The sequence below is a fragment of the Helicoverpa zea genome, chromosome 4 (genome assembly GCF_022581195.2).
Source record: "Helicoverpa zea isolate HzStark_Cry1AcR chromosome 4, ilHelZeax1.1, whole genome shotgun sequence".
Classification (NCBI taxonomy): Eukaryota; Metazoa; Arthropoda; class Insecta; order Lepidoptera; family Noctuidae; genus Helicoverpa; species Helicoverpa zea.
Genome location: NC_061455.1, coordinates 209,891 through 235,987, shown reverse-complemented (window position 1 = coordinate 235,987; position 26,097 = coordinate 209,891). Strand labels below are relative to the sequence as shown.

General features: G+C 40.5%; 1 long non-coding RNA gene across 5 annotated transcripts in view; it reads left to right on the top strand.

Moving 5' to 3' along the window:
- The window catches only part of LOC124629873, a 38,231-nt gene extending 12,446 nt beyond the window's left edge, over positions 1-25,785 (top strand). The window contains exons 1-5 of one of the 5 annotated variants that reach the window (XR_006984350.1): positions 10,437-10,745; positions 15,117-15,220; positions 15,280-15,452; positions 15,710-15,780; positions 25,735-25,785. This is a non-coding gene — a long non-coding RNA (uncharacterized LOC124629873). The other 4 variants (XR_006984352.1, XR_006984353.1, XR_006984351.1 and 1 more) reach the window with 4 other exon arrangements.
- Positions 25,786-26,097: the final 312 nt, after the last annotated feature.

The following is a 26,097-nucleotide window of genomic DNA, read 5'->3' as shown; positions in this document are numbered from 1 at the left end:
CACTACGAGAGGGGCTGCCACTGAGGGTTCTACACCAGTCACTGTATGTATATCAAGATTGTATGAATCTTTACGATATGTTATGAGCCATCATACTTATTACAGTAAGTTAGTCATTCATATGGACTGGCCCGGCGATCGAATTGAGCCCAGTCCAATATGGTAATTTTGGAGCTAAGTGCCGTCTCTTAATTCTTTATGGATTTTGAATTCTCAAATCCCAAACGAATTCAAAGCGTCTGGCGTAGATTCTGTATTCGCACTCTAGAAACGGGCATTTCTAGTGTATATGCAATATGGGACCGCGCGAGTCAATGACAGAGTTTTTTAAGAAATCAATATTCTTGTCTTGCTTTCCCTTTATATTTTTGAAAACATCATGTTTGTACGTAATTACCGGTACACGGTAAAAAGTGACATTTACGGTACGAATACTGAAAATAAGCACAAAATGGTCATCCCAAATTTTACAGTAAGCAAAATAAACAAATCGTTTTGAGGGAAGAGTAAGTACCTATTCACTTTTACAATAAACTACCGAAATGTGTAATAGATATTCTGTTAAAAAATCAAGTATGTCGTCATTTAATTTATTAACTTAATAACATCAATTTATAATAATTTTTTCCTATAACTTACTTGTTCAACTTACATTGTAAACCTAGTCACAGTAGAAAGAGAGTATAGTTGTCTCGGTGTCAACTTATAGTGTAGGTAAGTCAAACGTAAACACTTTTGTTTAGAAAAAAGTGTCCGTGTGCAGTGTCTTGCTGGTTCTTCTGCATAAGCCCTACTCCTTACAACAATGCACCTAGTTATTGACGTTTATTAAAAACCTGTTATAGGTCTATAGAGATATGAAAAAAAAACTTTTACTTTAAAAGTGTTGACAATTCAGTGAGTTGTACTTCATCCATGTCAATATGGGGTCGGGTAAGATATTCAAAGTGGACATTTTGTTTGTGTGGAGAGTCGCTCACGGCTCGTAATATGTGCGGAGTAGTGCGCCCTCCGCGTCCTCCGCTTGACCTCTCGCGCGGGGGGTAACTTAGCATTCACGGCATTGTTCTGTTACTGCACGTCCCGCGCAAGGGGAACTTTGTCTATTGACGACGTGCGGGATACAACTATTTGCAAAATAAATATTTTCTATTTTGCTTTCATCACTAGCACGGACGATGCGTTCCCACGTTTTATATTGACGACATCGACGACGTTGCTATTTTTCATAAAACAATCTATAAGTACAATTTATTTCATTTCTTTTGGTTTGAAGCTTGTCTAGTTCCGCCTACTTAGTGTTCGTTATTCTGCCTTTGTATCTTGCTGTCTTGTAGGTACAAGTCCTCGGCTAAATTGAATGTCGTTTATGGGCTTGCCTAGATCAGAGTTGTATGAAGCGGCGGCGTACAATAACGATAGCTTATTACTTGTTACCTTGACCATATTTGTATAAAGCGCTTCAAGTGAAATATCAGCAGTTTTTATGAGGCAATTATTAGCATATTGTGTGTCGGCGGGGGGCCGCGCGCTCGGCGGTGGCCGGCGGCCCGGGCCCCGGGGCCCCGCTGCGCCCATAGATAAACATGTCTGGGCTTCCGAATACTTGCGCTGTGCAACGATATTGATTTTGTTTTTGTTACAACAATATTATATGTAGTGCGAGTACCAGCTAATTTGTTCCTTGTCGGCTTTGGCTCTTAAATCAAAACGAGTTTTGTTTTTGTACCGTTTAACTGTATCATTTGTGAGTGGATGCTTTTTGGTGTGTTTGTATAAGGATATTATATTCCTTCCGCCCACTGCTTTGTTTGATCATCATAATAATAGGGGTTAAAGTATGAAATTGCAGATTTGTACTGAAAATCTAAATTGTATTTTTTTTTTAAACAAACTTTTTAATCAAAATATTTGCCATTATTATCTATAAATTGCTGCCATCTAATAGGAAGCCATTTATGCCCTTACGATAGAACTCTGAGGATCTAGACTGCACAAACTGTGTGAAAGAATTTTGTTCTGCCTCCTGGGAAGAAAACTTCTTGTCACGCAGATAATTGTCCAAATCACAAAAAAAAATGATCGTCCGTTAGAGCAAGGTCTGGCGAATATGGAGGAAGACGAATAGTTTCCAACTGCAGTTCCTGAAGAGTTAAAACGGTTTCTCTTGCTGTAATAGGTCTCGTGTTGTCATGGAGCAATAACGGTGAAGGTCGATTCATGAGTCGTGGCTGTTTTAGTGCAATTTTTTTCAACATTATTCGGTGTTCGGCTGGGTATCTGGGTAGTTTGACTAGGATCGGCTTTCACCGTGTCTCTTAATTCCTCGTTAATCACCTGTCAGGCGGTCTTCCTCGTGGCTTGTTCTTCAAGTCGAAGTTTCCACCACGAAAGCGTTTAATCCAAAATCGCACGGTGCGTTCATTAGCAGACACCTCTTCAAATGCAGCACTGATATTGCGGGCTGTTTCTGCCGTTTATTTCCACGTCGGAACTCATATTCAGAAACTCAAATTTTCGCAGTATCCATCTTTCTTGTTTAAGTTGAATAACAAAAATAATTGAACATCGATAATCAAAAGTTTCACATTTTTGAAAAGAAGAACATCCCAGGAACCATGTGACAAAAGTTTCATTCGAAAACCTCAAACCATGAAGATTCTGTGGCAATTCAAAAACCTACTAGAATAAAACGGCAATTTCATAAGTACTTTAACCCCTAATATTATAAAATACCTCTATTATTTCCGTTTTGTGTGGCCGGCAAACTCTAACTAAATTTTTATAGAAGACTCCTTGTTTGATATTAGGTCTAGGCGATGCCTACCAACAATGCAAATTATGCAAATAGGAACTGAATAGATTATCCAGTGGTCTCCTGTGAGTGCGTGCCGTACCGTGCCGGTGCCGCGCCGATACCTTACCGTGCACCGCTACAGATAAACTATACCTGTAATTACTATTAAGCGCTGTGCATGCTTCGCGAACAGGTATACAGTGTAACTGATGCGCTTCGACAGATATTTTGTATTTTCAAGAGACATGATTAACGGAAATTCAGACAGTGTGTCATATACTAGGTAGGCAGTGAAACCAATCAATCGTACGAACCTATTTGATAAATATCGAATTTTGCAATACAATTTTAAGAAAGTACGTCTCTTTTGAGACAGGCCATGACCAAGTAAGTACCTAGTTGCCAAGGGTAGTTGAGACAGGATCAAGTTTTTCTTTGGAAAGGCAATTAAAATAAAATGTATTTACAGACAAGTTACGTTCTGGTTCTATCTATATCCAAATTCCTCTCAGCGATTTATGATCGTTGAGATGCGCACGCGCAATTTCTCAGAAGACTCGGTGCCCCGCGTCCCCCGGCGGGCGGCGGGCGGCGGCTACGCTAGTTTATTTCATGACCTTATGAGTTCCATTCCTTGCCTTTTAATTATAGTCACATTACATGGTTCTGACGCCGATACACTCGGCTTTTAGTGACTCAATCATATTTATTATGATACTTTTGTATATAAATGATCAAGATTTCCGAGAAATTATATCGATATTTGATCGAGGCATGTATTGTTATTACGATAAACGCGTCGGATAGCGCGAGGTCCTGGAAATGCACTCGGTGCATGGGAACGGCTTTGTGCAGCTGACTGCACGACGCATCACTCTGCTTTACTTGTGTGATTTATGTTTTCGCTGAATTTTGTCCATCACACCTTTGTAATAAATATCCAATAAATAAGCTAAGAACAAATAGTTTTTCTAAAGTTATGATCGACTATTCCATTATTCAGAAGTATCTGGTCGAGTCCTATAGCTTTTAAAAGCTCGTCTAGCTCATTTTTAAAAGGTTGGCCGTTTTTCTCTGGTCCGTGGCTTGGGCTCTCTGTGGCTACACATTCAAAGGGCCATAGTAATGTTACGATTTATTATATCGTGTAATGCTTACCAAACTAATGATTTATCATTTGATATCGGCGTATTATGCTATTCAGGGTATTACGCTAAATGTGGCGGTGTGTATAAGATGCGGTGGCTGCGGGCGGCGTCTTTGTGACCACCGCAAGATCTGACGAGGCCGGCCCGGCCAGCCCGCGAATGTCTAATGAGTTCCGAACCGACAGGGCTACCGCAGCATTCTAGGAAATCACGCCTAATGCCTCTTTTGAATGATTACTTCTAACGTGATGCCTATCAATTAACTATATAAAGCGACTGCACTTCATAACTGTAACTATTGATAAACGCTTTGTTTATGATAACAGCAAATGTGTAGTTTAAGTTTTATTATTCCTAGTTATGCTGTCATTAATTGTAGATAAGCGTCTACTAAATGACATCTATGACGGTAGTTACACTATTTTCTAGTGGGTTCTTTATATCCTAGAGTAGCAATTTGAGATCACTCATTAACGTCGCAATACGTCTTTGAAGTGGACTAATTAAAGCCATGTAACATTCTCGGTGTGTTTCTAGATTATATTTATTTGAGGCGGCCCTGGTCCTTTGCGGCGCCGACGTCACCTGTCATCCATCAGTCGGCGACAACGCGCATGCGCATACCGGCCGGCGCAGATTGCCCCGCGCGCGCGCACACTCACCTCGCGAATTCAAATTTAACGGTACCAAGATGGAACGCAACAAAACAGTAGCCGGCCGCATTCTGATCGGAGCGGTTAGACTAGTTCCGATGATGCCTCTGACTAAAAAGGGATGCACCACTTAAGACTCCTATTGATCATGCCCGAGCGGGATCCACGTTTAGGCTAATTTTACTATGCCGATGTTTTGGCTCGTTAGTCGAGAATTTTGTTACAGTTCGGTTAATCTCTGCTGCTAAACACCCTAACAATTTAAAAGCCATAATCTTTGCGGAATGTCCTTACGTTTGATGTTCGATATTGTTTCCTTTTATAATAAAAACTGGGCAGAGCATTAATGAGCACTGGTCAGCATTCTCATTTCTTTGCGTCTTTATCTGGCTCAACGTTTGGAGGTAAATTTCATCATGCGCATGGAGCATTGGCAGCCACTGTATAAGCAAGTCAAAGCGACTGCCGAGGAGTTAAAGTCTAAACAAGGAATACGATAACGAGGCTGTATGTATCAACTCTGGTAATCTTCGCCATCTATCTTAATGTCACAATTAATACAACGGTTTATGGACTTGCAAAACAGGTACCCTCGAGAAAATTACACTCATAAAAATTATAGTCTGCCATTACGGATTCATATGTAGTAATTGGTGGACACGAGGCAATGGTATACACAGGACTTTATGTTACTAACTACACTGTTAGTATGATCAGCTCTGAATAGCACTTAAGTAAGGGTGCAAAGTGCATAACTTAAATAGAACTATATTCCATTATATATCTAGTAGGTACATCATTGAGAATTTGCAATATGCAGAGAGCAAGTCGGTAAGAGTGCTTAATCCTTAGATCAGCAGAGCTTAGCGATATGATATGGTTTCAACAGTGGTGAAGCACATGGCGGGTACAATTGAATGATGACATTGAGAGGCGAGTGTGTGACCGGCAGGTCGAGGCTGCCGGCTCTAACATCATCAGTATGCCGCCGCCGACCCAGCTCCCAATTGCCTGAATTAGCATACTTATATCGAGGCGCCGCCAAATTCGCCTTGTATCACTACCATCAAAGAAAACGCCGACAGCAAACTCGTTTTAACCTTCTCCACTAACTCATAAGACACATATTTCTTAAACAAGAAGTTGCGTTTAGTGCTGAGAGCATTGACTAAAAAAAATATATTCAATCTTATACGCTCATCAACAAGGCTGATTTTGCGTCAGCAGAGGAAATTTAAAAGTGTACACATTAGGATCGTCAAGCGTCGAACTCTGACCTGTCGGTAATGGGCGCAAATTGATCGCAGAGGCAAATTTTTCAAAAGAGGATGCGGCGCGATCACACAGCGGCCGCTAGGTGGCGCGACCGGTGCCTCGAACATGTTCATTTTATGTCAAATTAGTTCTTTTGCATTTTTATTTAGCATAATTTGGATTGTGCATCCGTTTAGAACACTTATCCGACGATAAAGAAGTTTTTGTCATGATTTAGCGAGAAGCACCGCGGCGTGCCACTTGGAATGCAAATAAGTTATGGAATTATTCTTTTAGCTAATTAGTGTTTTACGTACATTTCTTGAGAAACGGAATGTTAACGACAGAGACTGTCAAGAATTTTTCGAAAAAGTAAATATCCGTGAATAAGAACTTTTAATTATAACGTCAGTAAGAATTGAAATGACCTCCGCGCAGGAAAAACATCACCGCCTTATTTAATTAGACGTCCGATCGTGATGCTTCCATTAATTATCCACCAGTTAACGATGCCTCATTGTGAACTCAAACGCAACCATGACACGGATTTGTCTAACCAATAGTTATATTGAAATAATATGCAATTATTTATAACTTGTTGCACTAGTAGTGCGCTAGAGTGGGCGGTCTAGCGATATTCAGCTATTTAACTCTGATTACTTACGGCCAGTTTCTTCATCAAAAGTTAAAGTTAAAGTAATGTCTAAAGTTAAAGTAACGGTCAAATTCGTTTTTTCAAGGCTAAAGTGACAGTAAAATTCATAGAAAAATTGAATTTAACCGTTACTTTTACTTTAGACATTACTTTGACTTTTACTTTGGCTTTAACTTTTGATGAAGAAACTGGCTGTTAGTGTTGCAATTAATGAAGGCAGCTCGAAAACTATTTCTTTACATTGGATTATACTTATAGCTGTAAATATGATTACATGTTGGTTGTAACTATGTGTGTATGGTAAAGTGTTATTTGATGTCGGAATACTGATTAACTAATGCAATAAGTGATGCGCGTTCAGATTCAAAGTGTTTGTTAGTAATTGGTGTAAAATAGTTAAAGGCGTCGGCTAGGCGTGGCCTGCGCGTGAGAGCTGTCAGCGCGCCGGGTGCGCGGCGCACACGCGAGCGCATCTGCAGGAATGCACACATTATTCGCTATCTAATTGCCTAAATAACCATTAAATAACCTGCACTTTAACGCTCGCGAATTAGTTCTGTCTAAAACATGATGATTGTGTTTGAGTTAGCTCTTCACACTTAATTAGTAATACGGTCAGCAGTGACGAGCTCGTCACCGGCGCAGTGCCCTTTACGTGCTAACAAAGAACACCAGTTACCTTTACACTATTTTTTGCGCGACCTGAACACTCCATTGCCACTACTTTCTCCTAATTAATGATAATTTACCCAGCTAACTGTAGTTTGGTTTTATGAGCGATAATGGACCTTAAAGCCGAGAGCGTCGAGTGCAGCTCGTCTACTGCAAACCCTTACAGTTCAAGGGCAACGGGGATGCGCTAGCATTGCTCTCTATACATTACTATTTTATTAATGTGTGTTGTATTTATTTGTGTGCTGATTATTAAGTACGCATTAATTGCTGTCTTGTAATTAAAGCACAAATTGTTAGTAAATTCAATGTTATGGTTGGCACTTATCCTAGTTAATTTTGACAGCGTCAAAGCAGTTAGGTGAATATAATTCCAACTGCTCACTCATATCACTCAGCCTTCAACAATTATCTATTTAGAATCGTAGCAAAAGAATACAAACCATTACTACATATTACATTCGGATCTATAACCATTTGCCAAGATCTGTTCTCGAAACCTCACAGATTAACATGTTTAAGAGGAAAGCTAAAACATTGTTATTGTCAAAGGCGTATTATAGCGTAAGAGAATTTTTAGAAGACAATTTATAGAACTAGAATAATAATTAGAACTTTATAATTTTCCTTTTCTCTGTTTTTTGTTTTGTATTTAATAGTTTAATTTTGCAAGCCTCTTATTGGTAGGATATGGTCAACGCTCCTTTTGTACAATAAAATAAGATCTACATGTATGTACCCATATTCGCAAAATAAATAAATTTGAATTTGACATACGTTGTTTAATAATTCTCATGTATAATATTAACTCAAATGTCAGTAGCCTATTTACCCCATATGCTAACTTAGTAAAAATTGGCGTGTCGTAGCGTGACCTTTACGTTTGATATTTTATACGTTTGGCATTTTGATTTCGATAAAGTTCAAAATATCGCATCGCCTTGCATACAAATTATAAGTAGGTGCCTAGGTAACAATATTTAGAACCAGACCGGTATTTCACGACTAGGCACAGAACTTGGCAATAAAGGTACCTATCTTATAAGGTAGGTAATCACACGTACTTATCAGATTATTCTTCGAATAGTGAAACGCATTCGAATTATTCGCGCATTATTGAAATTATGCATTTGACAATATCCTGGTCGATGTTCTCGTGTATTATTTGTTTGAATAGCAAAACTGCGTGTATTGCTGTGACAACAAATAAGCCGGCGGGTCCCCGCTGTTGTCCGCACCCCAGCGTCTGGTGCCGGCCTTAGCAACCCACTACTGTTTACACTCTAAACTTGCACATCTCATACAAACGGCATCTTTATACATGTGTTATTGTTAGGAATTATTACTAAAGAAGTATCTGTTTTGAAATATTATGACAGTGTCAAAAAATATTCAGAGGGATTTAAGTTAAGTCGCTCCCCATTTCGATATTCTTAAATATACGATAGACAAGTTAAATAATCATAAAAATAATGTTTTAGAGCCACTAACTCTTTTATCTTTTTTCACTACAAGTCTATAAATATTTAAATACACTTCAACCATATTTGTTTAAAAATTGTGTACCTAAGTTATGTATATGTAATCGATCTGATAGTCTAACATCGGTATTGTATTCACGAGAGCACATAAACGTATCCATTAACCTTGTGTTACAAGCAGCTAGATCAACAGTGAGTCGTGACGGCAATTCGGCGGAGAGGCAACATTTTACAGCAGCCTCTGTTTGCTCTTAAAGTTTGCAGTGCTTGCCTCGGGGCACAATTTCATTACCAAATGGTCCGTTTTTTGTGATCTTTGAGCCGTGTAAACAGCCCTAACGATGTGTGCGCACGGCCTTTGTGCTCGACTGGCTGGTCTTCCTGAAGAACAGGTGCCTCGTTACCGATAACATTCCCAATTTAATTGGAATTGAAGTGGACTATTGTGTAACCGAGAGCTTTGATATGTTTTAGATTTCTTCCAAAATCTTGAGATATTCTGTTCAGATTGGGTGAACTAGTTTAAATCATCCACTGATTGAACCTCGTCTTGTGCGGTTTGATCTCATCTTATTTCCGTTGAGATAATCTAAAAAAATGTAGGCACTGCTTAATAGTGAAAATGTCCCTCCGAGTTGTAAACAGAGACAGCACCTAAAGTGAATATTTTACCGGTACCATTGTCTAACTGGCACTTGCACCATACTACCTACATCAATCATTCTGGATTTCCCATTTAAGTAACTAATGTAGGTAGGTAGTAAGACATTTTCCGACATACGTGTTTAGATAATTCCAAATAAAATACGGTCGTGATATATATTCGCGCACGACTAGCAACACAAACGACTGGTCCCTCGTTATTTTAAACAATTCGATAATGGCGCCCCCTGGCGGCGGCTGATTGCGGCACAAAGGGCGCTGTCCCCTAATGAGTGTCATAGTTCTGCGACTCGAGGCTGATGTTTGCCCAGGGCTGGTTCCAACTAGCACGCGTGCTTCACATGAAAATTGATCATTTTATACGAGCAGCTTCCACCCCGTGGCCGGCTATTAAAACTTTTGTTCTTACTTACCTTACCTACCTCCGCAACGACATGTCTGTGGGGTGGACAATTACTGCCATCTATTTTTAACATTTCTCTTAGCTATATGGCGAATAATACTTAAGTATCTATGTAGTTTTTGCTAATTCTTTTATTAAGGTTAGGTCTTTGGCCCACGTCTTGGGGTACCAGGTGGAAAAGAGCTGTCGTTGATATGTGCCAGTCCCATGTATTTGTTGTTTCACTAAATCTTTCACAATCACACTACTTAGCGGCAGAGATAGGTAAAGAAGTTAGCTATAAGTGGTCACTTATCCTAACGAGCTCACAAACATGTAACTTACAACCCCCCCTAGGTAATATTATTGTTTACTACCTAACATGTCATCTTTGGGTAGTATGCTATTATTCATAACCCTTCATTTAAATACAAGATACGCGATTCAAAGTAGCGGCCCCTCCCCAGGCTATCAGCATATAAGGCACACAATGCCACGCGAGACAATATGCAAAGTAATCTACATAGGTATGACGTACACCGCGCGCATGCCGCGACAGCGAATCAAACGCCACGCCACTAAAATGACACTTTAAAAAACCTGCGTAGCCTCGCACTGCGCAAGACCGTACGCAAATTATCAGCCAATGGCAGCCTTCCGCGCTGCCTATGTAAATGTTCTATATTCAAATCAGTTTAAAATCAGAACGCGCATGCACGCGCCGGCCCTTTTTATTGGCGCTTTGCATACAAAGGGTTCGGTCGGAGACGCGACGCACGTGTCGGTAAAAAATAAGGGTTTTGCTGATGCTGAGGGGTTGTAACCCTTCCGCAACCCTTTTCAGTTGCAGCTGTTTTTTAGCACGATGTGTTAGTCGGTGCCACGCGACCTCACCATTTGACACGTTTTTTGCTCCGAAGTATTTGGAAGTGCTATAAAATCAAGTTTTAAAATAGTTTGTCGCGCGCACACCTGGTGCTGGTTTTTGTTACCTCCGGTGATTTATCATGAACACGCGTCTTTTGATAAAAAATAATTTGGTAAGAGTTGAAGTTATAAAAGGATTTGAAAGTGCTTGTGTCACGGCGGTATTGTTGCAGTTATTATTATTTTATTTCAAGTTATAGTCAAGGTAACAAAGAGATTGTTTGAAAACAAATACAGATAGATAATATTATTAGGTCAGAAAATACTTGCGGTATCAGCAATGTTAATTTTAAATACAAAGTAGATTATGTTATTATTGTAAAAGCAATAAATGAACTTGTGATTTAATATGTTGTTAGTGGAAAAGACGGGGCTATTACTTAGGTGCTGGAAGTAATCGTCATAAAAGTGGGTAGTTGCGGTGAAGGCGTGTGCGCAAACACGAGGTGTTGGCAGACAATCAGCTAAGTGACGCGGTGTCGGGTGACGTGACTGCTGCCACCAGCCCGGCCCTGATGGTGGTCTGTTGCCTGACTAGTGTACATACGTGAATAATTATTATGCTGTTGTTGACAGTATCCTTTGAATTATGCTAATTTGCCATGATGTCAAAGAACTGCATCGTATTGTGGACGCTCCACAAGGCGAGCAAAGTCTACTAAATCCACAGTTAAATTTTATCAAACATTATCAAAATTTAAATACATTTAATGTTTTATGAATATAAGTAGGTATATTAGATTTATTATAAAAATACTTCAGTGCGATGAAACATGTCTCAGGTGAATTCGATTGAACAAAGGATCTGATGAATAGATTAAAACACAATAGCCACAAAAGCCACGAAAACCGTTAAAAGGTAGCAAATTCGTCACAGCAAACAATTAACGAGTAACCAAACGTCCAGAGCTAAATATTTGCGAAAGAATATCGTGTAAATATTGGATAATTGTAGCCATTAACGGTAATATCAGCGATATGGGTGCATTAAGCGCGGTTAATGTAGGAAATTAAATATCCGGTGGAGCCGCCGCGCCGCACTCGCTCACGCATGCAGGACATATCGCGAGCTTTTTCTAATCATTATTAAATTCTCTGAAATAACACAGGTCGACATACAAAATATAATATCGATGTATGGTGGCATATCGACGATATACGCATACTATTAGGTAAATATATGAAATAGTGGTTAAATAAAGAAGTGATTTAAAGCTGTCTTGTAAATAATTTGATCTAAGTAGCAGTGCTCAATTATTAATTTATTTAAAAAGGATTTTTAATGTTACAAAATGTTGAAATAAATACTCATTTTACTTAGTATAATAACGTTTCCGTTACGCGTGCACTGTGGGCCGCGCCTTACGTATGCCAAACATCGGAAGCGTCAGCCGCCGTTTTTTCCCCAAAATCCGATACAAGGCAAATATCCTCGTTTTCTTGTATTTGCGTTCACTTTGCTATATTGGGCTAAAATAATTTTCAGCTTGGTCTCGCGTTACAGTGTTGATTTCAGGAAAAGACATGACGTTTTAGCGTCAGTAAACGGATACGTTTTGTGACGCAATTAGGTTTAACTTTGATACGTTTTCCTTATTGGCGGAGCGGAATGTGGCGGTATACGATGTTACGGCCTATTCCTTCACATCAATCTGATCGGATACTGTTTCGGTTTTCTCTAAAATTATGGCGCTTAGGTCAAACGAGTAGCTGTTGTATACGCTTGGTTTGTTTACACCAGACATATTAACGTTATTGGGATATTTTAAAGACCAGCTAAAGTAAGGCTGGCCATTTGTGTGATTACACTTAGGTACCTACAGTGTACAGTTTCACGTCAGCACCCACCGTCTAAAGTTTTAAGTTTATAATCCCTATGACTGCCCAAATAAATAATACGAACGATATCTTATTTGCTTTCACAACAAAATAGAACAATGAAATAGTTCATTGATATACATACATACAAGCTACGGAGCTCGTTTATACCGGCAGCTAAGGGGAGGGGAGAGGGTAGCAACCCTTTCCCTCCGAGAGGGCCATCCATCACCAACGACTAGCGAAATGTATTTTAATCCACTGCCCCACGCCCGCCGCTTCATGAAACGTGAAAAATGATCCTACTGCACGCACACCAACGCGATTGCTTGTACGTACACTTGTAACTGTGTGTGTGTGCGAATTGGGAAGTTATTCCACATTTTAGACGTTTCGGTAATTTAAAAGAACCTACTGTACGTTTTATCCGTAGTAAACTCAACGGTCTACTTTCACAAGGTGTTCGATCGACTATTTAGGGATGTAATGATGAGGCAATTAGTAATATTGAGGTATACCTTTGTACTGAGTAAGAGTCAATAAATAGGTAAGCTATTCATTCAACATTCTCTCCGAGCAATAAAATTTTACATGGAATATTCGGTTGGTGGTTTAGAACCGATGGCTCTCATTCGGAACGTTTTCCCGGAGCAGCGTGCGTGAAAACTTTTATAGTTTGAAGCGGTCCCGCGGGCCTGCCAGATTTCTGTGCCGGACTCATGCAGTCATTAATCATACACAAATTGTTGCGTCCCTCGCCCTGTCCCTTGATATTTAAGCTCCAATTGAGCCAGTCATCTCGCGCCCTATTGAGAGCTCGTAAGCAGCAAGGCTCACTATCTCTGTGAAGCCACTGACTCGAAGTCGACTGAGCGACGGCTACGCACTATTGTGTCTTAAACGATCATCTATTTCATGTCACTGTGAAATGGCGTTTTTGGGCAAAAGTGTTAAAAATAGAATTTCCCGTTGTAACATGGTCTTTAAAGTAGCTTTGCATGTCTTATGTTGATTAAAACACCCCCTGGCTATCAGTATTTATGTATACCTAAAATATATCGGAAAGCCAATAAAATAAAACTTTATAATATTATCTAGTAGGTAATATAAACAATTCATGGTCCGTTTTATATGGTTTTTAGATTTAACGGCTTAATGCGAGTGCGACCCTATCGCCCGACGTCATTGTCATAATAGTGAATGTTTTATTGTAAGGTTATGCGCGCTATCTCTCGCTGGATTACTAAAACATCTGTCCCGGAAAATTCACTCTCGAGCCGTTTATCGGCTCCTTGAGGGTAGATAGAGAAAAAACTGCAATAACGCGGTGTCATAACAAAGACGCCGCCACCGGCCGATAATACTATGATTAATACCCAGCGTTATCTTGAGAGTGCAGGCTCGCCCGCCCTAAGGAAACCGCGCCGACTACCCTCACTTGAAAGTCTTAACCGCCGCGCTGCCAGCTCGTTTTTGAACTCTATCGTGAAGGTTTAAAGTTGATTATTGAATGAAGGTGTGGCTGTTTAAGGTATTCTCCGGAGCCGACATAAGAGTTACGGATTTCGCATAATGCATATTATATTCGTGCGGGGGTGGCTGTGAGGGTGCGAGCCGCGAGGAGGCCGCGGGGCGAGGGGGGCGCGCGGGAGTGTGAGCGGGGGAGGGGGTCGAGCAGGGAGGGGGGAGGGAGCCCGGGCTGCAGGGGAGGACCGCGTGACCGCACGTCTTTTGCACGCGACAAGCTCTCGACATTTTTTTATTATTATTGCGCTTCGATGGAATTTATTCCAGCAAGGGTCGGTAATAGAATAGCGGCCACGCTCGTTTTGCCCTTAATAGCGATTTTGAATATCATTTTTAAATCACATAATGGAGTGTACTCGCCTTTTTAGAGTTATTTTTAAGGGGCGAGGGGTCGTGACTCGTGAACTATGAATTTTTGTGACGGTTTTATATTCCTCGGGATTATGTTGTTTATTGAGGTTATAAACGTATTGCCGTAGATAATTTTAAAGTAACATCAACTAACTTTACAACAACTCTACCCAATGGCCTGATGCTTGCTGGTCTTATATGGTATACAGAGAGTTAACCAGCGAACTCCTTAGTCTATGCCCCGAAGGTCCCAATAATATAATTAGTAATTAATTTCGCGGTCTGCCGGCCGCAGATTAAACAAACGATTAATCGTGCGCAATAAACGATGTTAATCTCAGCCTTCACCGGCAGGTGGCGGCCATTGTCAATAATCGCCGGGTAATATGAGAAATGTGTTGAGCGGAGTGCACCGGGGAGCTGTAATTATACAGAGCGGGGAGGGGAGGGGGGTCTAGGGGGGTGCTCTCCCTGCCAGCCCCGTCGCACTGTCATATGCACTCATATTTATGTTAATTATACGTATTTATACTGCGCTTCTTTTGTTTGGATTATACGTCTTGTGGGCGCAGTATTTCAATAAAGTGAGATATGTCATTTGACACTGAACTCAAAAGTTCATATTTTTACTGCCTTTGCTAAAATAAACCCTTCGACAATCAATTAAAAATTACCCGACTGCTACTTGATTTTTCTTTAATACAGGACCTATTAACATAGAGTACAAACTTCAAGAACTAATGATGATAATTAATGATGAATTCACATTTCTGTCTCCTTGTCCAAAGGTCCATCCCGCGTTCAAAATCAAATCATTATGATCAGCTGGTGTTCCCGAGACAAGACCACTGCATGTATGTTACAATCAACATACACACAGACAGTATTACAGGTAACACTATCATATTGGAACTAACTCTACAGTAGGAGAATAATATATTAAAGTTTCAGTGTTTTTAATTTCAGACTTCATATGACTGTGGCGGATGAATATCTGATGTTCTTGAAAACGGTCCAAACAAGGAGAGAAACAGTTGAATTGTAGTAAATATATAAATGGTATTCTTTATATTGAATACATTATGACTGCGATAGGCAATGCTCCGGGTTTGCCACGACAACAGGTTGGTTCATACGCTTGCATTTTATATGTTACAATTAATAAAACTTATATTTTTACTCGTCCCTTTACGTTTTCTGTATGAACCAAGTATAACATTTTTCATTTGTTATGATCTATTTTGGTTTTTGACACAGCCAACAATAATTCAAGTAGCAAGTTTATTACAGCTATGGAATAATTCACTGACAAAACAAAACAAACCATTATATTTGTAATTAAATATCACGGGATATTTATGGAGTCTCATTAATTTTCCAGGTCGGAGCGTGCTACGGCGTAGCGCCGCCGGTGGCCGCTACGCGCTACGAACACCCAAATCTTATGCTCAGGTTCGTAAACATGGACTTTTATTTATAAACACAAATTAAGTTCTGTTTTATAATAAAAGATTACTTGGCTCTTGGGAAACGTTTATTAATTTGAATGCTACTCCGGAAGCGGAACAAAATAGCCAGTTTATTGCCCTCTCATATCTGTAAAATGAGCACAATAGCTGTGTCCGAGTATACAGTCATCTAGTTAGACGTAATAGTGTCGATACTTGTGCTCTATACATCTTTTCTTCGCTTCCCAAGTGTGTGTAATGTCGCCGAGCTCTCCTGTATAAAGCGTCCGGCGTAGCGTGATCCCTCGCGCCGCATTCTGTGCCCCCGCGGCGACGGCGCCGGGGCGCGCGGCGCGGGGCGAGGGGTGTCAGCGCGGGCTGGTAATGGATCGTACATATTTCTGCAATTGATTAGACGGGGGCGGTCGCCATGGTAACGGGCTGCACCGGCCGCCCCCCGCGCCCCGCCGTCCCGTGCCACCCGCCCGCGACAACGCTCATTGTACTAGAAATAAGTAAGGTACTGACATATCGCCGCACAATGTGCAACATTATGATGATTGATTATTACAAGGAGTTGGCTATCTAGCGGAACTGTGATGCTCCGTGCACACGAGCCGACTCCTTACACGTAACGTTTTCGAAATGCTTGAAACACCGAAATTCATTTTAAAAAAACATTTAGAAAAATTTTAAAAGCTAGAGCGTCCAATTCCGTTAAGTTGAGCTCACGCAATAATAACATATACCATTGGTATTTATTTACGAGCGTCCGTCACGCTTTCTTCCCGCAGGTTGAGTCTACCCACGCGTCGCTACCTGCACCGCTCCATCACACTGGCGTCACACACACATCATCACACGGGCGTTTTGTTTATTTGTCTCGAATGTATTAGACAAAACACAAACACTGATACTCAGGTGTAATCAGTGACTTACTGCCACTGCCTATCCTACACTGGGAAAGACTAGACATGATGATGATTACTTATAACAAACTATCATCAGATACATAATCTTCTGATAAGTGATACCCTCCTGGCCACGCCAAATGACACTTAACTATCATGCATGCTAAAATACGTCGGCATAGTTGGTTAGATAAATATTGATTTTAATACATATTAAGACGTGAAGAATTTATATTTAAAGTACCAGTTAAGCTAGATATATAATTCAGGTAACATATGCGTCTGACGTGAATACTAAGTACAACGCTATTATGTTTTGTGTGCGATATAGCTGTCTTAATTAAAGCAAAATGAACGTGAACCGGCGAAACCAATCGAGGTGAAACTTGTGAGAAGCGCTCATACATAACGCTATTAATGTAGGCATGTTCGCTTGTACACACAAACGCTTTCACGCATCATTGCCTCACAGCTAATGAAATCGTTACTTCATTACATTCATCGCGAAGGTTGCGATGTACTCCGCTTAAGTTCCATATCTACTAACTGAAGACAAAGGACGTTCCTACTTCAGTAAACTGTAACGCGAGTACACACTATTGTGTGGAAACACGTCGTTTGGTGCAAATCCTAAATCTCAGAATGCAATAAAGTCTCGCTCCCCGAGCACACGAAATATTTTCAATCAGCCGAACGGAGGCAATCGAATACCTGTGTTAATTGGCGGCGTAATGTCGGCGCCGATTGTCTGCGAGCCTCTAAACTAGCGTCCCTCCGGCGGGAAGCCATCCAGTCTCAAGTTAATTTCCTCGCTGGAGGCTAATCCGCCGCCTAATTATGAGCCTCCCTCGCCCCCCCCCACCGCCTCTCTCCTCCACTGATTCAATGATCCTCAGTTTTGTAACTACGTGATTGAAGTTTCTCATGAAACAGGATATGAAATCAATTTTATAATGTAGATTTTTTTACTTTGAGTGAAAATGATTTTTTGCAGTTTCTACATTTTAACTTTGCAATGCCAGAATGTAAAGAGGTTTTTATTCCCAATATAAATATTGATAAAGTGTTCTGCTAGGCCGTGATGTTATCGCAAGTGTTGGCCGAGTTGTCGGGAATATTATTCATTTCGCAGATACTTCGCACTGATACGCTAACTATGGTAATAAGTAAACGGCTATTTTCCTCTTCGTGCCCACCGTGGAAATTATTCTTTATTTTGCATACATACAAGTAGGTTCTTTTCTATATCAATTTCTAAATAAAATCATCTTAACATTCGTAATAAACGGTCTGTCAACAAAGTGAGTCCACTTGTTACATCTGAATGAACTTCAAAAACTCAATGGCTTGTAGTGAAGCAGCTCTCATCTCTACAGAGCAGCCATTTACATGGAGTGGTACAGACGCAGCCTCCCTCGCCGGACCTACCGTAACGACCTGCTAAGTGTCGCGAGAGGCTTAATTACGCAGCCGGAGGGCGAGGGGGAGCGTGGGGGGAATGAAGTAGGGGGGGGGGGACATGTAGCGAGACGCTTTGTTTATCTCCATATGGCGGGCACATATCAATTAGTTCTAACAGACCATCGCTTGTTTTAGTCTGATTCGGAAGTATTCTGACATCGCGTGGTCAATTTTAATTAATACTTGAAAAAAATAGGTAATGCAGGACCTGAGGTACTTCTGCTATATACGAAAAGCTTACCGTACGCGTTAACGATAATCAGCAATTAACATTAGTAGCGACAAAATAATGAAATAACGTTTTATCATACACCACGCAATATAATCTACAATCTACTAATTTGTTAGCATAATACCGTTGATATTACTGTCTCTAGTAAGTATTCACCGATTGAGTTGCTCACACTGCGCCACTCACATTGCACGTGTGAACATAACTAAACGCATGCATCGCAATGACACGCAACTCCACATTAATAGCCGACCTGGTAGAGCGCACTTCATAAATCATAACAATAGGTATAATTTAACTTGAAAAATATGAGTTTTCAGAGAAGTGTTACATTAAAACTTGGGAAATAAACAGCAACTCAAAACAAAATAATACGGATAATACAGTTGATTTTCAAAGCTTCACCGTTTCCGTGAGAAATTACATTTGCTAACGAAATGGGAAAAACGTGCGATTCTGGTGAATTCATCCCCCGACGCGAGGGGACGTAATGAGCGCATCTCATCAGCTTATGCAAATAGCGGGGGTGCGCATCGATCGCTGCACATGCATTATGTATGCACTGCCCCTCGGCTGTGTCTGATGCACTGTTCATCTCAGTTTGTAGTTAATGTGCTTTATCTATGCTACATGCAGTGATCTTTCACTAACATATTCTATTCTAGTACACCTAGGTATACGAGAATGTAGATAGAATTATTAATAGTTGCCATATAATAGTACAGTATCGTATTAGTAATATATAGAATAGAATAGAATTTTTTATTTTGCAAATATGGGTATACAAAAGGTCTTATAATTATAAAGTTCAGCCATATTTTACCATTCGGCATGCAAACATTATTACCTACTATTATAAACATTATAAACACTATTAATCTACTATTTATAATCACAATATTATATGAGATCAATTAGCTTACTACTAATACATTTATAATTTTATTTACATTTTATATTTATACAATTATATTTTTTCTGCTAAGAAATCTGATATGGTATAATAAATTTTATCATTCAGAAATTGGCGTAACTTACTCTTAAACAGTGGTGTGCTTAAGTCTTTCCAGGCATTTGGCAACTTATTGTATATTATTGGGGCCATGCAATAGATACTGTTGCGCTTCAGACTCGTTTGACACGGCACAATGCATAATTTGCTATTGTCTCGTCTATTCCTCGGACATACATCAGCTAATAATATGAATGTAGAATAATATAATATAATATGATATGATATAATATGATAATATAATAATATAATATGTAGAATGGTGAGAACAAAGACATTTTGAGATATGGACTTGCCTTTAGCTATAACTGTTATTATAGTTGTTTGAATGCTTTCTAATAACATCTTGATTTCTGGAAAACAAGCTGTTCGCAGTATTCCCATGATGTTGAGGTCAATTAAATGTCGGAGCTATCGTCATTGTCGTTAATATTAGACGTATTGTTTACGATGCCGCGCGGTCGCCGCTCGCCGGTCGCCGCTCGCCGGCCGCGGGTCGCCGGCACCGCTGCACAACTTAAATCTTTCATAAACTGCAATGATAATAAATTTAAGTGCATTTTACAGTGTGTGTTGTAGTCCGGTGCCGTCCCGTGCGGTCCGGTGCCGGACGACGCCGGTCCGAGCCGTGGCTTTATTAAATGACCTTTATTAGCTGTTTAACGCCGTTCCGATATTGGACCGACGTTTATATACGCTTTACTGCGCTATGGGATTTAATTCTTAATATTGTGTAATTAATGGAGTTTACGATCACTTTCAAGGAACTGTGGATGTTCTTGTGAGATTTTAAAGGGTTTGAAGGAAGAAAGTGTGATATTGTTGGTGTATTTTTGTATTTTGTTATGTTATGGAGTTTTGTGAAAACGTGACCAGGCTATCGCTAGTTTGGGCATCAAAGGTGTTGATTCTCGGCTGAGTCGGCACGGGCGGCGGCGGCAGTATGTAGTGCGGCGCAATAATTCGGCTTCAAACGGTCCTTTGTGGCGTTGAACAAAAGGCCGCTAGTTGCCGGAATCCAATTTAAAAGTAGCGTTTACTTCGCCGTGTAATCGTTAGTGGACCTTAGGGGCGTCGCACACTCGCTCACTGCACGTCCATATACAGCAAATTGTTTAATATGTTATTGAGTGCTCCAAAGTATATGTTTGATCTGGTGGCTTTTATCTAACTGTGGTCTGCCTAACCTTTTCTTAACTATGTTGGGGTCGGCTTCCAGTCTAACCGGATGCAGCTGAGTACCAGTGTTTAAATGGGGCGACTGCCTATCTGACCTCTTCAACCCAGTTACTCGGGCACCCTGGTGTTTAAATTGGAGGGCAGGCTTCACAAGAACAGTATTAAATATAATTATATATTTCTTGTGACGCTATTAAACAAGCAATACAGTGTGCAAGAAATGCAAATTGTATAAAAATGGTCAAACACAGCAACATGACATGTTTATTCATTAACAGACAAAACACACACTATTCTATGGACGAATGTGTTTAAAATTCAGTACTGCTAGATGCAAGTTGCATGTGCGTGAGGCCTAAGCGAGTGCAGGCGGGTGGGGCGGGCGGGGCGCGGGGTGCGGGGCGGGATGGGGGGGGCGGCCGCCCAACAGCCAATATTATACGGGCGTAGTTAGCGCGCACTGATATTAAGAATTCCACAGTGCACAGAGTAGCCCGACTGTTTAAACATTTACCTGGACTTTTAGTTTGATACTTTTTACTTTTAAAGTTAATTAGTAAATGTTTGTAGAGAGCATTTCTTCTAAGGACATTAGGTACCAAGTTACCGCATCGAATAAATAATAGAACTTAACAAAGACAAAAAAAAATATGAATCGCCCGGTGCTCAGATCTTCAATGTTCTCTATAAATTCGGAATACTGACTTCACAAACAGATGCAAATACTTTTCAAATGTTATTGATACAGTCATAGAATTTATAGCAAGCGATATAATATTTTGTAAACAACTTTTGTCTGTTGCACTAATGAGCAGAGTTCTCTGTCCCGCGGCACTACACTGCGCGCCGAGATTGGAGCGAACGGCACAAAGTTGGTAATTGAAAAATCTTTCCGGTCCCCCCCCCCCCCTCGCGACCCCGACCCCGGCGACCCCCCAGTGACCCCCCAGTGACCCCCGACCCACAGGGAATTAAACTTAACTGTAATTACACGTGTTATGTTTAATTGCAAAATGTTCGCGATGTACTCCAGTTGGTGACGCTCACGCACAGGTGAATGAACATGATTGAAGATAAATTAAAATGTTAAAGTAATTTAAATTATATTATTAGTATCGCAACTATCCCTGTAAGTTGAATAAACTGCTGTTAATAAAATCTTTAATATACCTACAGCAGGTCTCACCACTTTTTCTAATTTGGATGGGTTAAAAAATTGTCAGTTAGAAATTACTTATTGTATGTGAAGGTTTATATAATATTAGACTAGTACCTAAAACCTCAAGCATATCAGTGAGTCCTCAGTCTAGCTATATACTTACATTTAATTCTTAGATAAAGTTTTATCTTTATAGTCTTAGGTATTTTCAGCAATACGTGACTTCCTCGTGTTGGGCGGGAATGTGCCCCTGATGATAAAACTTTATATTAATTATTTTTGTAACTGTTTAGTCTAAAGTATATTATTATTAATCAAAAAATATAATTTTACTCTTTTCAATCACTAAAATCTACCGTTACATGTTTGTATATTGCTTCTGTTAAATTATCCATTAATGTTTTAAATCGTCGACAAAATAGTAAGAAAGAATAGATTTAGGTTGTTTTTTAATTTAATTTTTCAATCACCTAACTGTAATATATGTTACTTTGCATTACAGAAGAGAAAACATCTCACGTCAAATTGTACTACGAGTTTTCGTAGACAAACCCCGTAGCATAGAAAACTATGCAGCTCCGTAGCCAATTAGAATATCTATGCTACGCCACTTCGTAGCCATTACCTATGCTACGAGCGGCGTAGCATAGCTCATTTGAAAACCACACAGCTGTCATATTACTTGGAGGTGGGTAGTTGTGTCATCCCATACCTTCCCTCTGTGCGGGTGGTGGGAGGGGGTCGGTAGGGTGCAGGGGGGACGGCCATTCGTCAGCTCTCCGCAGAAATGTTTTCATTTTTATTTCATAAATAAAGAGTGGAATTCCGGGCGGGCGCGTAATAAGGCTGCGGCCTGTCCGCCCAGCGAGCGACTTGAGAAACTTTGCAACTGTCCAGTGTGAGCCTCGCTGTAGCGTGCTTGTGGGGAGAATGCAATTGTGTTACTAACTACTGTTATTGTTGCTCAATCAGGGGACGAGTTTTATGAATAAATCTTACTCGAGACCCGTTTTCTTTTGGATAGATCTCCCCATGATAATTAAATAACCAATATTTTAATGAATACAGTAGAGACATACTTTATTATTTGTTGAAACTAATTAATAATAATTTAATCTAGACAGCTTATGATAACAATTTTGTACAAAAAAAAACAGGCAGCGATACTTACGTCTATAGAAACAGAATCGAGTTAAAACAAGTAACCCCGTATGAATACATCAATATTGGCAATCTGTATAGATTTGTGCAGTCCCGGGGGTGCGAGGGGTGGCGAGGTGCAGGGGGGGGGAGGTTTATTGCTCCACGCGACGCTCATGAATACATCTGCCGTGTGACGTGCTCCGACACCACTCTGTACTAGCTGCTTCGCAGGTAAAGAGCATGTAGCCCACCCCAGCATAGCTGGGAAAAGGCTCGGAAGATGATGAGGTAAAGAGCCTGTAGCTCTAACAGATATGTAGGCTGCACTGAAAGATAGGTAATTCAAATGAACTTGGTGTTTCCTGAGATAACCAAACAAAAAATATCTTATTCAGAGTGACCAACTGTTAATGAAGCATTCACCAAAATTAGAAACAGTTATATCTAGATGTGATTTAAAATGAGCGTTAATGCGCTTATTATTATGAAGATATGAAGCAGCGCAGTCCGTCACGCTCCCCCACAGCACGGGGCGGCGGCGGCTCCCTCGCGTTTATGACTCTGTCGGGGCTTGCTTTATTGCTCTATTCGAGACTACATGTGGTGGGCCAGTTTAAACTATTCAAATGTGCACCTATTCCAAACTTGATTTTCAAGTAGGCCTTGCATTTACGACTACTTATATGTTACCTTTACGGGAATTCTAAGCAGTCAACGTTTCGTAACATCCTTATTTTCTAACACTTAATAAACATGATATACATAACCTAAGAACCTACCTGTCTAGATAAACCTTCTGGAGTGTTTACTCATAGGTTTAAAATACATCAATATAAACATAACCCAAAACAACTTATAAATAAAGATAAAACATTTGCGCAATAAATTGTCCGCCGAGAAAATTGGATATTCACATGATTTGAGCGCCATTCAACTACTTGAATGGAAAACTGTAGCGAAGGGGCGCGCGGCGTGAACAACTTCTTACTGCAGTGTTTAAAGTCGCCGCGAGCACAATCCAAGCCCGAAAGGGCAAAGTAATTGGTCTCGAGAGCGTCGGCAAGGGGCGAAGCCCTACCTCCGACATATTGCAAACATATTCTCCGCTTGAAATTTATTGTAAATCGCGGCGGGCGGGGATTTGAATTCGGTCGGCCCCTCCGCTGTCAATAAACCGAATGGACTTTGGAAATTCGCTACATTCGCCCGATGTTTGTGTTTGCTGCCTTCGCTTTTTCTGATCTTGCGAAAAAACCGCCCCCGCCCCCCGCGCCCCGCTCGCCACCCCCGCACCCTCGCGCCGCTTCCGATTTTATTTATCTAAGGTTTTCCATTCCGTGGTAATTGTGTGAGTTGCGAGCTCGATTGTTGCTAAAGCGAATATTTATTTGGGCTTCAGTTTGCTTTCCATTTGGTCGCGGCTCTCGCGCCTCCACGTGTGTGTGTATGTCTGTGTGTATGTATGATGGCTCCGAGCTCACTTTTAGCGGCATTGTGCTACAAATTGAATTTGCGGGGACTCAAATCAAATGTTGTCGTAAGAAATGACTTGTCGCCGCGACTGACACTATCAAAAAATTGATCGTCCGCTAGCTTATGAGCACAAAACCGTTCAGTAAGAGTACCCACCGCGGGCTATATTGACTATTACAATACAAATAACATACAACACAAAGTACAAGGTTATGTGACTGTGTACCTGTTCACGCATTGTACTTGTGACTGTTAGGTTCCTTCGTTCTTTATTACAAAACTCAAGACATCAGACCATACCCAATGAATAAAAAATAGTCTTTCTTTAGACAAACTAATGTAGTAGGCGACTCCTCCCCAAGACTGCGTGTGATTTGTGAGCAAAACAATGCGATCTACATGAACAGTTAAGTAATTTGTCAATAAATCGTAGCAATAACATTAGTACAATGAAACGCAATCAGCATTAGCCGGAATATATTTGGCGTAAATCTTTCACGGCAGCTTTTATGTATATCGTAAAAAACGGGCAAGTGTCCGAGACCGCTATAAATATGCTCGTAAAGCGGAGCGGCTCAGCGCGGCCGGCGAGCGGCGCAGCGCGGGCCTGACAGCGATACACACGCGGGAGGGATGGGGATGGTCTACAATTTACATCAAATTATTAGTTTAACTGAGATATTAAAGATCCCATATATACAACAGATAGAATATAGCCCATAAATTAAATTTTCACAAGTATTTATTATTTATTTATTTAACAATTTTGTACACATAAAACACAAACGACAATAAATAATAGGAAAAATTGTACAAGGGCACAGAAAAATCTCTAATGAAATTTCTTCCATGAAATTTCTTTTCTTTATCTCTAATGAAGTAGTTTGTTATTGACGATGTTTGTCTCGTATGACTTTTACAAAAAAGCGCTTTCCGCTGAGTGTACACTGGCGCGGTGAGTTTTATTTATTGGCACATTACGTTATTAGGGAGATGATGTTACAATGTATAACGACACAAAACACTAAACGGCGGCCACGCAGCGGTGCTTCGCAAGTCGTGGTTATATTGAACTTGAGATGTTTATCAGTAGTTAAGTCAGAGACAAAATATATTAAATTATGAGCTGTAGCGGTAAGCGTTCTTTTTATAAAATCCGACTAAATATAGCTTTCATTGAGAGTATAATGAGTATGGAAGTTGATTCATACAGCCTCTACTCGCGTCACTATCCAGGCCGTACAAGTGTCTGCTCGCTGTACAAAGTTATCGAAGTGTACGATAGTATCGCGACACCGTTTTTACCTCCGCGTCCCTAGGAAGGTGTTGCTGAATAAAACATTTACTTTTTACTTAATAATACAGCTTATTACTTTATCAATCGACAGATGGCGAGGCGGCTGCGGCTGGTCTGCACGGAGCACAGCGCTGGGAGCTGGCGAGTCGAGTGTAGGTAAACACAGTTTATTACGTTGTTATTGGACATCCATCCTCCATCCTCCGAGCCTTTTTACCAACCAACCGGATTCGGCTGAGTACCAGCGCTTTACAAGAAGCGACTGCCTATCTGACCTCCTCAACCTAGTTACCCGGGCAACCCGATACCCCATGGTTAGACTGGTGTCAGACTTACTGGCTTCTGACTACCTGTAACCGGGACCGGGACCTACAGTTTAACGTGCCATCCGAAACACAGTCAATGGTGTCTAAGATATACTTAGAAAGTATATACATACTTAGAAAAGTTGCAT